The sequence below is a fragment of the Mytilus californianus genome, unplaced genomic scaffold, assembly GCF_021869535.1.
Source record: "Mytilus californianus isolate M0D057914Y unplaced genomic scaffold, xbMytCali1.0.p SCAF_9, whole genome shotgun sequence".
Lineage (NCBI taxonomy): Eukaryota > Metazoa > Mollusca > Bivalvia > Mytilida > Mytilidae > Mytilus > Mytilus californianus.
This window is the reverse complement of record NW_026262745.1, coordinates 68,376,909-68,389,110: the sequence shown is the minus strand read 5'-3', so window position 1 is coordinate 68,389,110 and position 12,202 is coordinate 68,376,909. Positions and strand designations below refer to the sequence as shown.

The 12,202-nt window shown below is 31.4% G+C and overlaps 1 long non-coding RNA gene across 1 annotated transcript; it reads left to right on the top strand.

The window, feature by feature from the left end:
* The first annotated feature begins 1,647 nt into the window (after window positions 1–1,647).
* Window positions 1,648–7,289, top strand: LOC127716272 (uncharacterized). The gene is made up of 3 exons (XR_007988838.1): window positions 1,648–1,754; window positions 6,619–6,665; window positions 7,258–7,289. It is a non-coding gene; the product is annotated as an uncharacterized LOC127716272 (long non-coding RNA).
* Window positions 7,290–12,202: the final 4,913 nt, after the last annotated feature.

Sequence of the window (12,202 nt, the reverse complement as noted above, 5' to 3'; positions counted from 1 at the left end):
CTGCAAAAAAAAACAACCAACAATTAAAAGATATTAGAGACGTTTTGTATCTCAAATTCCATTGATATTTTTTATATTATTTTTTTTCTTGATACTAATTACTAGGCCTATATATTCTACGTTTAAATGACTTTGAATCAATGCACTAATATTCAACTACAAATGGTATTGAACATGTTGAACAAGTGGTACATAAAAAGTGCAATTTAAAAATTATCAATCTCAGATGTTAACTAAATAAAAATGATTACATCCATACCCATAGTGACCTACTTATTCAACAACAATAAGGGTCATTTAAAGCAATAAGGTTAAATGGTCAGAACGATTAACCAGGAGTTCTTAAAAAAAAACAATCATTGCTAAAAAGAAGTTAGAACGTCCGTTCATATTGAAAAAAAAAAAAAAAAAGAAGTCAAGTATTTGATAATTCTTTGAGATTGATCTTTTACTATCAATTTTAATGTTGTCTATCCATTGCTACTATATTGTACACACTTGTATATTGATTTCGCTGTAATGTGAGGGTTTACAGCAAAAGCACAGCATATACTAACCTGTAAAAATCAATCTAAAATGCTTCGACTCATCAGATTGGTAATACATTAAAAAAGAAACAACTATCGAAAACACATAGGACACAAAGTACCGTTTTAAGGGTAATAGCAGTTACTGAAAGCTGATGTAAAGGCCAGTTTTAATAAACAAAGTAAATTAAATTAGAAATTGGTATGACTGCCAACCAGATAACTATCCAACAAAACAATATTGATATATGCAACTATAGAACACCGTATCGCAAGCTATTTAAAGAATGAAAGTTTTCGAAAGCTAAATATATTTGAACACAATGTAAGAAAACGCTAGGTTTGATACACGTATCTAAGTGATTTATATTTATGAAAACGCAGTAAAAAAATATTGTTAATTTTACAGATCAAATGTTAGATGGATAGGGTTAACTTTTCTATTTTAAAATTTTCCTTTAAACAATTCATACGTACTTTTATTTTTAACAAACGAACGTACGTACGGAAATCATTCAATGCACTTTTTATGTACCACTTGTTCAATACCGTTTGTAGTTGAATATTAGTGCAATAATTAAAAGTATCCATCCAATGGACAGTGATGAAGAGATGTTGGCATACTTACTATGATATATGTTATCAATGAATAGCCAGTTGATGATATAATGTCATTCCATTTCACTACAATTTCAACTTCCCAATGCAATATCGCCTTATGTTGTGTTTTTTGAATAATTATGTTATTTTGAATAAGGTATATGGTATACCATCATCTCAGTAGCCAGTCCTTCAGTATTGGAACTACTTATATGTCAAAATACATCTTCAAATTCTTGTTAATAAAATATTCATTGCTTTAAGGATAGTGTTGCAACTGCAATATTCAATGTTGACGATGTTAAACAATTTTGTGTAATTTGTAAAAGCCCTTTTGGTATGTAAGAATTGAAATGTCTGTGTTTCTGTAATGGGTTAGGTAGTGTATAAATAGTGCCATGTTGCTTTGTTTAGCTTTATTACACGCTCTGATATTCTTTATTCACGGAGAAAAACTATCCTTTGTTCTGGAGTCTGTTTCGAATCAACTTTCATCCTGATTAGATCAATTTTCTTTACAGAATGTGCAATTGGTTATACATCAAAATCCGGCTATCCATGTAAGAAATGTTCGATGAAAACATATGGATCAAAATGTTTAGAACGGTGTGAATGCAAATTAGAAAAGTATGTATATAAAAAACAATAAGGATTCACATTTATTCAAGTATTACTTAACATCATAGGATGCATGGTTTTCCTATTTCATGACATTCACTTTAATTTTGCCGATGCATCAGATTGATTGGAATATCAATGGAATAACAATGTACATTTCGAAGAAGTCTATTTAGTCCTGCAGATCGGCAAACAAATTGTGGGTTTAATGATAAAAGCACCAAACTAGGCATGGTAGTAGTGGTGGGTGTTTCGAAAAATATTAGCTATAAATCCACCTTGAAAATTCAATATGGCGGCTTTTTCCAAGATGGCCGCCAAAAAATATAAAAATCAACAAATATCCCTTATATTGATTTAAATTTGTCATGTTAGTAGTGCTGGGTGCTTTAAACTATATAAGCTATGGACCCAACTTGAAATTTCAATATGGCGGCTTTTTCAAAGATGGCCGCAATAAGATATCAAAATCAACAAAATTCCCTTACAGAAGGTTACAAAGTGTTTTGTTTTGACGTACCTTCAGTAAAAATAAGAGCACTTTAATACCAAGTGTATGCCACATTTATCAAACATCATAAGATTTATGAGGAAAGTATAGAAAATCGTAACTACGGTGCCATTTTGCAGAACAGTAGTCTACAACAAGGGATCACGTATAGACACTAGTGTTATTCGAATATTTAAGCTAGACTTAACTAGAATGTATTCTTCTAGACTCGAACAGTTTTCTCTGTGATTAATTGGAGGAAGACATAGTAATGATCTTAAAATTGCAGTAATCTCAGGCTTGCCAGGCCATTTACAAGGCAGGTGCTTCCCTCTTCTGTTAAGTTGTTATTTTGGTGTTGCAATTAAACAGCAACAATCTATTAGTAAGACAACGATACTTGAAAAAGCTGCACATGCAGGTAGTTCATAAAGCAATGATATAGGCAGAAGTCTTTAAAAACGTTAGTTGATAATCGTTCGGCCAAATATTCAGATGCAGTCGTGTTATTCTATTAAGACAAATACGACGCTATCCATTTCAAAGGAACTTCTGTTTTATTTCTCTATTCTTCTTTAACATTACATTCAACCGAAGTAAACTCATCTCTTAGTGCATATAACATTTTTTTTTTAAATCCAATGTATTGGCACACCATGTTTATCTGCAATAACCATCAACATGATGTCTTGAGTCCAAAAGTTTTAGAAACCTATATGATCATTCAAAGATTAATAAAATACTCTTTTTAACATAGCATTTGATACTCGAATCTTTTAATAACAGTTTATTCCGTAAGATCCTTCTTAAGAGCAAATTGTTAAATCAATATTAACGTTGAATTTTAATATAAAAGATAAATTACGTTGACCAATGATCCTACATCCTGTATAACGCACTGCATTAGTTTTTTTTTTTTTTTGGACTGAAAACCTCAATCTTTTTCCGTTGGAGTTGTTATTTGCTTTAAAAAGGCTTTTAGTAACTGATCGTTCTCTAACATCGGTAATTTTTATTTCAAGTCTTTTATTTTTTTAGCTTTGTGTCGTTATGATGAGTCAACCCTTTTTCAATTGTTTTTTAATTTTATTATTTTTTTTGCTTAATATATATATATTGCTGTTACACCACAGTCCCAGTTATGGAGGATACATCCAGTTGAGAGCCAATGAGAAATCATACTACATCCTCTTATTTGTATTGTGTTTGTTTATTTAAATTAGGCTTTTTACCAGATCAAATAACTGCAACTACTCTCACAACGGTACTTTGTGTCATTTTAATAGTTGTTTTGTGCTAAGTACCTATCCGATGAGTCGAAGTCTTTCATACTAAGTATTCTTGATCCGATACCTTTGTTTGTATTTGTTACGTTTAGACAGTCAGTATATAATGGGAACCAACTGTTCTTTTTTTGACAGCTTGTTCCATGAATTAAAAAAGGCAAACTTCAAGTTTCGCTATCATAGTAGCAACTTTCAAAAAACTCCTGCATATCGAGTATATAGCTCTCAGTTGTTATATTTCTTTGCCTGCGATTCTTATCATGATCGCCGAATTTGTATTTACAACGGGCAACATGACCGTGTACACTAGTAGGGCATAATTTGCGCACTCCTTGGATCACCAGCTGAGATCACTCTGTTTTGGTTGGGTTTTTGTTGCTCAGTCTTCAGTTTTATATGGAGTTCTTTGTCTAGAGTTTATTGTCTTTTTGACGTCTTGATGTTTTGTTTTGCCAAAGCATTGCCAGCTTTTTTTCAACTTATACGTTTTTAATGCCAATTGAAATTCTCCGCCTCTTATTCTCACATAAAATCCGTTATAGATCTTCAAATTGATAAATTATTTTGGAAAGCATGGTTTGTATTTTGTTTATATAAATTAGGCTGTGAATCAGCTTTCAAAAACTGCAGCTACTCTCAAAACAGAACTAAGAGTCCTTTTTTTAACAAATTGTGTTGTGCTTAGTGACGATCTGATTAGTAGAATCCATTTTCCCGTTCAGGTCATATAGCTCGTAACATGTTGTTGTACTAAATCATCATCAGCTTTCAAATAATTGACTTTAAGCATTTGGTAGTAGATAATTGATAAGAAGTAGTGGATTCGTAAACGATAATCAACGAGCGACTTTAGTCGCAAGTTTATTATCGTTTCCGAATCCACTACTTATTATCAATTCTCTAGCTTAACCCATTTCTGGTAAAACGACTGTCTGTTTTACGTTTTGACAATGAATCAACGATATTTCATAAAAATAGTTTTGTATTTTGTCTTTTTTATTCTATAATAGCTGGAAATGATTATATCCACACGGTTCGCATCTATATTTAGACATTTGACAAGTTAACATAAGTTTAAGATAACTTAAATGGGGTGTTAGCTCCCCTTTTTAACACTGGATTTTATTTTTGTATATACATATTTCATTTAATGTTTAATCATTACAAATTATTTAAATTTAATAGATTTTGGTACATTTAATTTATTCAAAAAGACATATATTAATATACAGAATTCATTTATCTTGTTTTGAAAAGTTAAAAAAATTTAACTACCAAAATTTAGAACCTGCAAAATTTATATATATAATATTTAGCAACATGATTTGGTATACTGTAGAATAACAGCCGTTAAGCCGTTATTAGTAAAATAAATATTATTAGCGTTGATGTCATAAAACTGCTTTTTTATAATGTTCAAATTCATGTTGCTTTCCTAAAGTATTAAAAGTATGTGCTTACGATATAAATTGAACAATTATATTTAAATTTTGTTTAAACTGTTTTCGTTTCATTAAGTTAAGATTAATTTAACGTTATTACATTTGGCATATATCGGTCACCGGTCAATAAACTAGCTTTATCTTTGGTACGCATTCTGAATCCCCATCAGAATTGCTCCTGCTACGGATATACAATGAATAATTATGTTGATTTCATAAACTTACCATCAAGCTGTTCATAGCCGTGATCGCCTAGTCGTTGGTAACGAATGTCATACCGGTGATATTAACAGTGCAAAGTTCGAACCTTTCATCCGGAATGAAATTTTTTCATTGTAATTTTTTTCTGGACCAAATATTGTTTTAATCCTAGAACATGTGGAAGTATTATATGATTTCATTTTTATATAATGGCGATGATTTTGTTTCTGTTTTTACTGTCAAAGAAGTAGTTTTAAGCCATTTCTTTAAAAAAAAAAATAACACCCAAAATAAAACAAATTCAATAAACATGAACAAACCAAGATATATATATATATATTTCATTAGATTACAAAAGCGAATTATCAATGAGACAGAAATACAGTTAAATGACATGTATTGACAATTAAGCGCTTTAAGAGTACTATTCATATAGTAAATGATGTCTGCCATCGTGGTCTAGTGGTACCACGCATAGACTGAAGACTCTATTGATTATGAAGGAAATACGCGCGGGTTCGAATCCTACCCATGCCAGTCGTTTTTGAGAGGATTAAAGATCGTAAGTTAAAAGTTTAAAGTTATTATATAAGTTTAATAAGTTAAAACTGTGGTCAGTGGATTCTTGACAAATAATCTACAGCAAGAACAATAGACTGACGTCAGAGAAATGGGTTAATGATCAAGAAAGTTAATAAGGAAAACCGCTTCGAACGTATACATTTTATAAAGTGTTATTTTTTAGTACTAATTTTTACAGGTAATTGTTATGTTGTGCTTCTACACCACTGTCCAAGGATAGAGGGAAAATGAGCGCTAAAAAAATGTATAGCACGCTAAATTCCGTCTGTGTCTCTGTAAAAATCTAAATTTTAGTTGTTGTTTTTTTGATGTTGTGAAACATATGCTGAGTACCATTAATTCGAATATGCGAGATCCACAAGAACGCAGCAGTTTCGGATGTTAATGTTTACATGAAATCGGATTCCTTGTATAAGGATAGTGCCATACCACATCCGGTTTTGACTAAAATATTAAGGCTTGTTGGTAGCCAAATGGTCTGTAACGATAGTACCTCATCAGTTATACCAGACTTATAATTTATCATATCAATGATTTTTCATGTTCATAGTTAGATAGCCAATCTAATACGACGCTAAAGAGCACTAAATACCGGAAAGTTGGAACCAAAGAGGGCTAAGGTAATCAGTGCCTTATGAATAATAAAATCTTATGCATTAGTCTCGAAAACATTTTGTCTAAAATCTCAAAGTTACAAATATTAAGTAAACACTTATTCGCTATTGTACAAAAGAGGAAGACGACGCCAAAGGGCAATACAAAGACCAAACGCCGAAGAAAAACGTATAACGATTCAACTGTATATTAAATTGTTTTCGTCTTCGAAGTTTGTGATTTGTACTTTGCATAAAGATTTAGTATTTTAATTGTAGATGTGATCACGTGAGAGGGTGTATTAGTGAATCCTCCTCCAATGAAAGTAAATACTGATATTATAGAAGCATTTATGTCGAAAAGTAAACTATGAATATTAATTGTATTTAATTGCTTAGTTACTTCATAATTATATATGTATATATCTAGGCACAGTGGTATGAGTTTGATCATGCAGACACATTTGTAATCATTATATTGCATGATGCCAAAATATTACAGAATGTAGTAAATACTCAACCCTTTACATACATCATCTTCATGATAATTTATCCAATATGTCCACAAATGTACGATTCTTTCCGCCGTTTGTCACCATATCATCATCGTTCAACCAAAATTAACAATCACGCATTCAAGGGTTTAAATATGTTTGATAAACAAGGGGAAATGACATGTTGTTATCATGAAAATAGGGGCACACGTATGCATGTAACCCCTTCAATCATTTTCTGAGTATGCTTTCGAGGGATTTTTTTTCTACGACCCTTTTAATCTTCAGAACCTCTTTTGATGTAGAAATGTTGTCTTTGTTGTTTCCAGTTAGGAATTATAGCACAACAAAATATTGAATGCAATACATCTTCAGTTTGGTATTAAAATGTTCAAAATAATATATATAATCATTGTTTTGATAGGTACTACTCAAAGATTTAACTACCAGCTGACTACACAGTGAGTTTACTTTAAGTTTTATTTTCTTTATATACGAGCTCTATCAATAACATCCCCGTAAATAAAGATGTGTCTTAAGATTTTTTCATCTATCAGTTTTACCCTGGATACGTTTATTTTTTTGTTGTTGAAAATTTATGTCCAAAGTCCATCATATTGACTTAAAAGGAAATGGCGTTATAGAATAGGGACTATTACTTAGTTGTTACATGGTTAAAATAATCATTGGCAGTGAACTTCTGCGGTCGACGTATAAAGTTCTTTTGACTTCAGTTAATTAAAATTATCGTCTTAATGACCTAAGAAATTATGATATGGAAAATTGTTTTCATGCGCTCTGACACTTCTTTTTCATTACACATTTTTCTGGAATTTATACCAACATAATATACAGACACATGAGATTCAATGTTATGAACTCTGGTTCTAATTAAGTATATTCGGACATTGTGTAAGAACATTCACGTTTACAGTTCTTACCGAGATTTCCATTAAAATCATATCAAGCATTGAAATAAGAAAAGTCCTGGAGACTTATAATTTTGCACATAGCATAGCAAATTATAGGAGTTATTTTCTTAAATAGTTGAAAAGTGATGCGGCTAGGGTATATTTTTGATTTAGAAAAAAAAAATTTGCCCTATCGCTCAGTGGTTTCATTTTAGCGACCAATAGTGAGAAGAATAAAATGACTGCATTACACGAGTTTGCAAAGGGAAGCTTTGCCATTATTTCTTTAGAGGTAAACGTTGAGGATTGTTATGCAAAGCCTCAAGTGTGGTGCTAACGTGCTCATTATGATAGACGTGACTGCGTTTTCATAAATCAAGCAACTTTGGAAGGCATTAGTTTACATGCAGAACTTTTTTCGGTAGTCATCACTTGTCGTGTATTCAAGAGAAAATTCTCTATCCTTAATTGTTAGAAATCATCATGACTGTATTAATACTTTGAATCCGAAATCATGATTTCCATCCTTATATTTTAATTGCTGGGGTTGTTGTACAAAAGTCCAAACACTGATATATTTCGCCTTCAGAGAAAGATTGAGTTGTATCTTGAAAGAGTAAAATACTAATTAACATTATTAAAATTCCATGCAATAAGATCATTGAAATCATTTTCTGAAAACAATTTAAAATATTTTGTTTACAATTTATTTTATAAAAAAAAAAACCCAGATGAATCATCTATACCAATACCAAACGCTGTCTAATTTCCGAATCATATCAATTTAAAGGATATGTATCCGACATTCAATTGAAACAATTGGGAGACGAATAGTATGTGTCTGCAGTTCTTCCTTCCATAGCAATTCAAATTGACCTACTTGCCTTGTTAAAATTCAACTTATATAAACTGTAAAATTAGAAGTATTTCATACTATACATGTAGTCTTTGAAATAAATTATAACTTATAAAGAAAAGTTTCAATCTCGATTAACCTATCACCGCAACGGCTGATGGCTCTTCATGATTCGCTTGTAATGATCATACGGTTATTCAGTTTATTCCATTGATCTGGTTTTATTTTCCTTTTCAGTCCCTTTTGCTCTGTTGCAACTGTTTACATATAAACCAAATGATGGTTATAATTTACTTGTTGATGTATGTGATCTGAAAATTTAATCCCTTTTCAACTGATATTGATAGTGTGTTCTTATGAGCTACCTGGTTTAACCCCACCACATTCTGTAAGTGCCTGTACCAAGTCAGCTGGAACCTGTATTTCAGTGTTTGTCCTTTGGTTTGTGTCTTTCATATTTTTGTTCTGAAATAGTTTTGTTATAATTAGGCCGTTAGCTTTATCATTTCAACTATTTCATATTTTTCATGTCCAGGTCTTTTATAGCCAACTATACGTAATGGGTGTTTCGCATTGTTAAAGGCCGTTTGTTGCCTATAATGGCTTAGATCCACTTCATATCAACTTTTCAGTCTAGGATATAATTTTTTACGAAACTTCATATTAAAAGTGGCACAGTTTTATCCGTAAAGGGAGTTCCAATAAGAAATTGTATTGTCTATATCAACAGAAGTGCAACCTATATTGGGTGGGAAATGAGAACATGTAGAATTTCATTAAACCTGGTTTATCTCAGAGATTTTCATGACATTAAGTCAAATATAAAGTTTTATAAATATTGCATGAAGATTGAGAAAAACTTGGGCCTTAACTATGATGACTCAGCAAAAATGCACTATTTACAGTATGCATAGTTTATGTAAAGCCCTGAATGCAAAGTAAATTCGTGAAATATGCATATTTGTAATTTAAATTGTTTAGAAGTGCTTAAATGTATATTTACTCTTCGGAGTCATTGAAACTCATAGATCCTTGATGAGTATTGTTGTTTGGGTGTTTTTGTCCTGTCGATATTATATTATTAATTATGAAACAAACGAAAAAAATATTTAGAAATTAACAACGTCTGGCAAGTAGAAACAGAACAGGGCAATTTTGAACCAATCAGTTAGTTTATTATGGTTGTAGGAAGCAGGAGTTCGGCATGTTTGGTAGGAAAACTGACAATCCCAGTCAATTAATATTGGAGTCGAATGCACATACCACGTGCACCTATCGCGTGCTAGATTCGAACTCACAACCTCAGTGCTGACAGGATAGCGATACAGAAGTTTGACTATTTAGAACCCTCTGCCAACGAGGCCCCTCATCTGTTTTATGTACAATCTCGGAAAAAGTAAAGTTTTTCCACGTAAGAAATTATAGCAAATGTTATAAAAAATCATATTATCTTAAGCTGATACCCTTTCTCTCTTTTTAAAGACGTTCTTCAAACCAGTAGTTTTTAATGTTTAGCAAGTTATTTAACAAATGCACGCTTTCGGATAGACAATAATTCAAAACCAATACATTCCTGACGATTTGGATAAAATAAAGAATTACCTTCCTAAAAAAAAAGTTTATGTACACGTGCATTATTATAAAACTTAGCCATATAAGTATATAAGACATATTCAACATTTTGTAAAACTTGAAGTAGCATATGACTTTAAGGTCGAAATCAAGAAATACATGACTCTAAGTTATATTGAGTATTAAACATTGTATGTCAAGTATTCATTAAACATGATTCCATATATCTTTTATTTCTACATACAATCTAGATATTTTAATATTAGTTAGATCACTAGTTTTGCGTTTAAAAAGGGTTGATGTTTGAGCTTTTGATATATTGTCATTTGATATGGGTCTTTACGATTTGAATTTTCTTTGGAGTTCGGTATTTTTGTTATATTACTTTTTACTCAATATTATGTCTTTAAACTTTTTTAAATAATGCAATCCAATAGTACCTTTGTATCATAAATTTATTGTTTATTCCGGAAACAATTTCTCTTCAATAAGTCACTTACATGTATCTATAGGTTAAAAGGAAGTAATTAAAGATGATTGGCGGAAAGATAATAGGTATAAGTAAATTTATTTTCTGCTGCCTTGTTAATAAGAAATGAAAATTAAAATATTCAGAAATGAGTGTTGACTATTGTGCGGAATTAGAGAGAAATTTTGAAGAAAACTTCAGTGATGAGCAAAATTTTCTGTGCAAAATTAAATAAGAGTGTTCTTTATTCAAACTATTTCGAAAATTCCAGAACCATATAGTACCCTAAAATAATTCTATCAAAAGAGCTGCGGCACCGTAAGTGTTTTGCAGTTTTATTCACTCCCAAAGGTGTTGAAAATTCAGAATTTGCATATTTCTATGCAGATGTGATCACATAAATGGATGTGTGGACGTTATAACAACAGTTGATTTGTATCAAGGTATGTACTTTTTTCTGCATGTGAATACTAAGCGGTACATGGGATTATTTCACGTTTTTAATCGAAATCAATCAATTTGAAATAGAAAATCTAACATTTTTACCAGACAAAAATGCAGATACACTGGTCAAAGTATTAATTAAACATTACATAATTATATACATGAGTTTTTAACCGGGAAGTGAAATTGCATGATCAAGTGCATGCTCAAATTCTCCTCCTTTTCAATCGACAGAAAGGTATCTTTAACCATCTATTCCTCAATCGCCAGATGGTAGATGGTCTTCAGGACGAGAACGGTGTACGTTTGTGTGGGTGAGTGTGAGTGGAGAATGGAAATTTCAGGTAAAGCAAATATGCACTTCTAAATTGATGAAATGTACATAGTAAGTAAGTTTGATCATTTTATCACAGTCCTTGAAAACGTTCAAACTGTCACTACACTAGACCTTTACTAAACTGTTTAGTCTGGTCGATTTTTCTCCCTCCATTAATATATAGGCTTTCAATGACTTTAAGAGTTTTTTAGCGCCATATTATAAGCGTGTTCCTCATGTGATGGTCACTGCGATAAACGCAAGTTCAGTTTTAGGCAGGTTGGTACGAAGTCCAAGTCAAGTATGGCGATATTGATGGTGGGCGGGCAGGCGGGATTTCTGGGAAAAATTGGAACCTAATCAGTGTTATCAACATCTCCTACAGTTTTTAATCAAGATCCATGACACTTTGAGATTGTAAATATATTGAAGTTGTGCACCTGCTATTATGGAATTGTTTGAGGAACTCGTACATTTCATATTTTAATTATTTAGATATTCAGCATTTTAGAATTTTAGAGTTTTTTTTTTAATTTTCCTAATCATAGGGCATATAAGTCAAGTTATAGATACATGCAATTCACTAGTATTATGATTATTGATAAAATTACAATGTATAGAGCATTCTCTTTTGTTTACGAAACATTCTGCGCAAACCGGCCACTTGGGTCTATGATCCCTTTTCTTCTTTTTGCTCGTGAATGAGCTCTTACTTTATGTTTTTAACGGAAATTATAATTTTCCTTTAATCTTTTCTAGAAGTTAGCGGCAAATGAAAATGATGAATGAAAAAGTACTTTT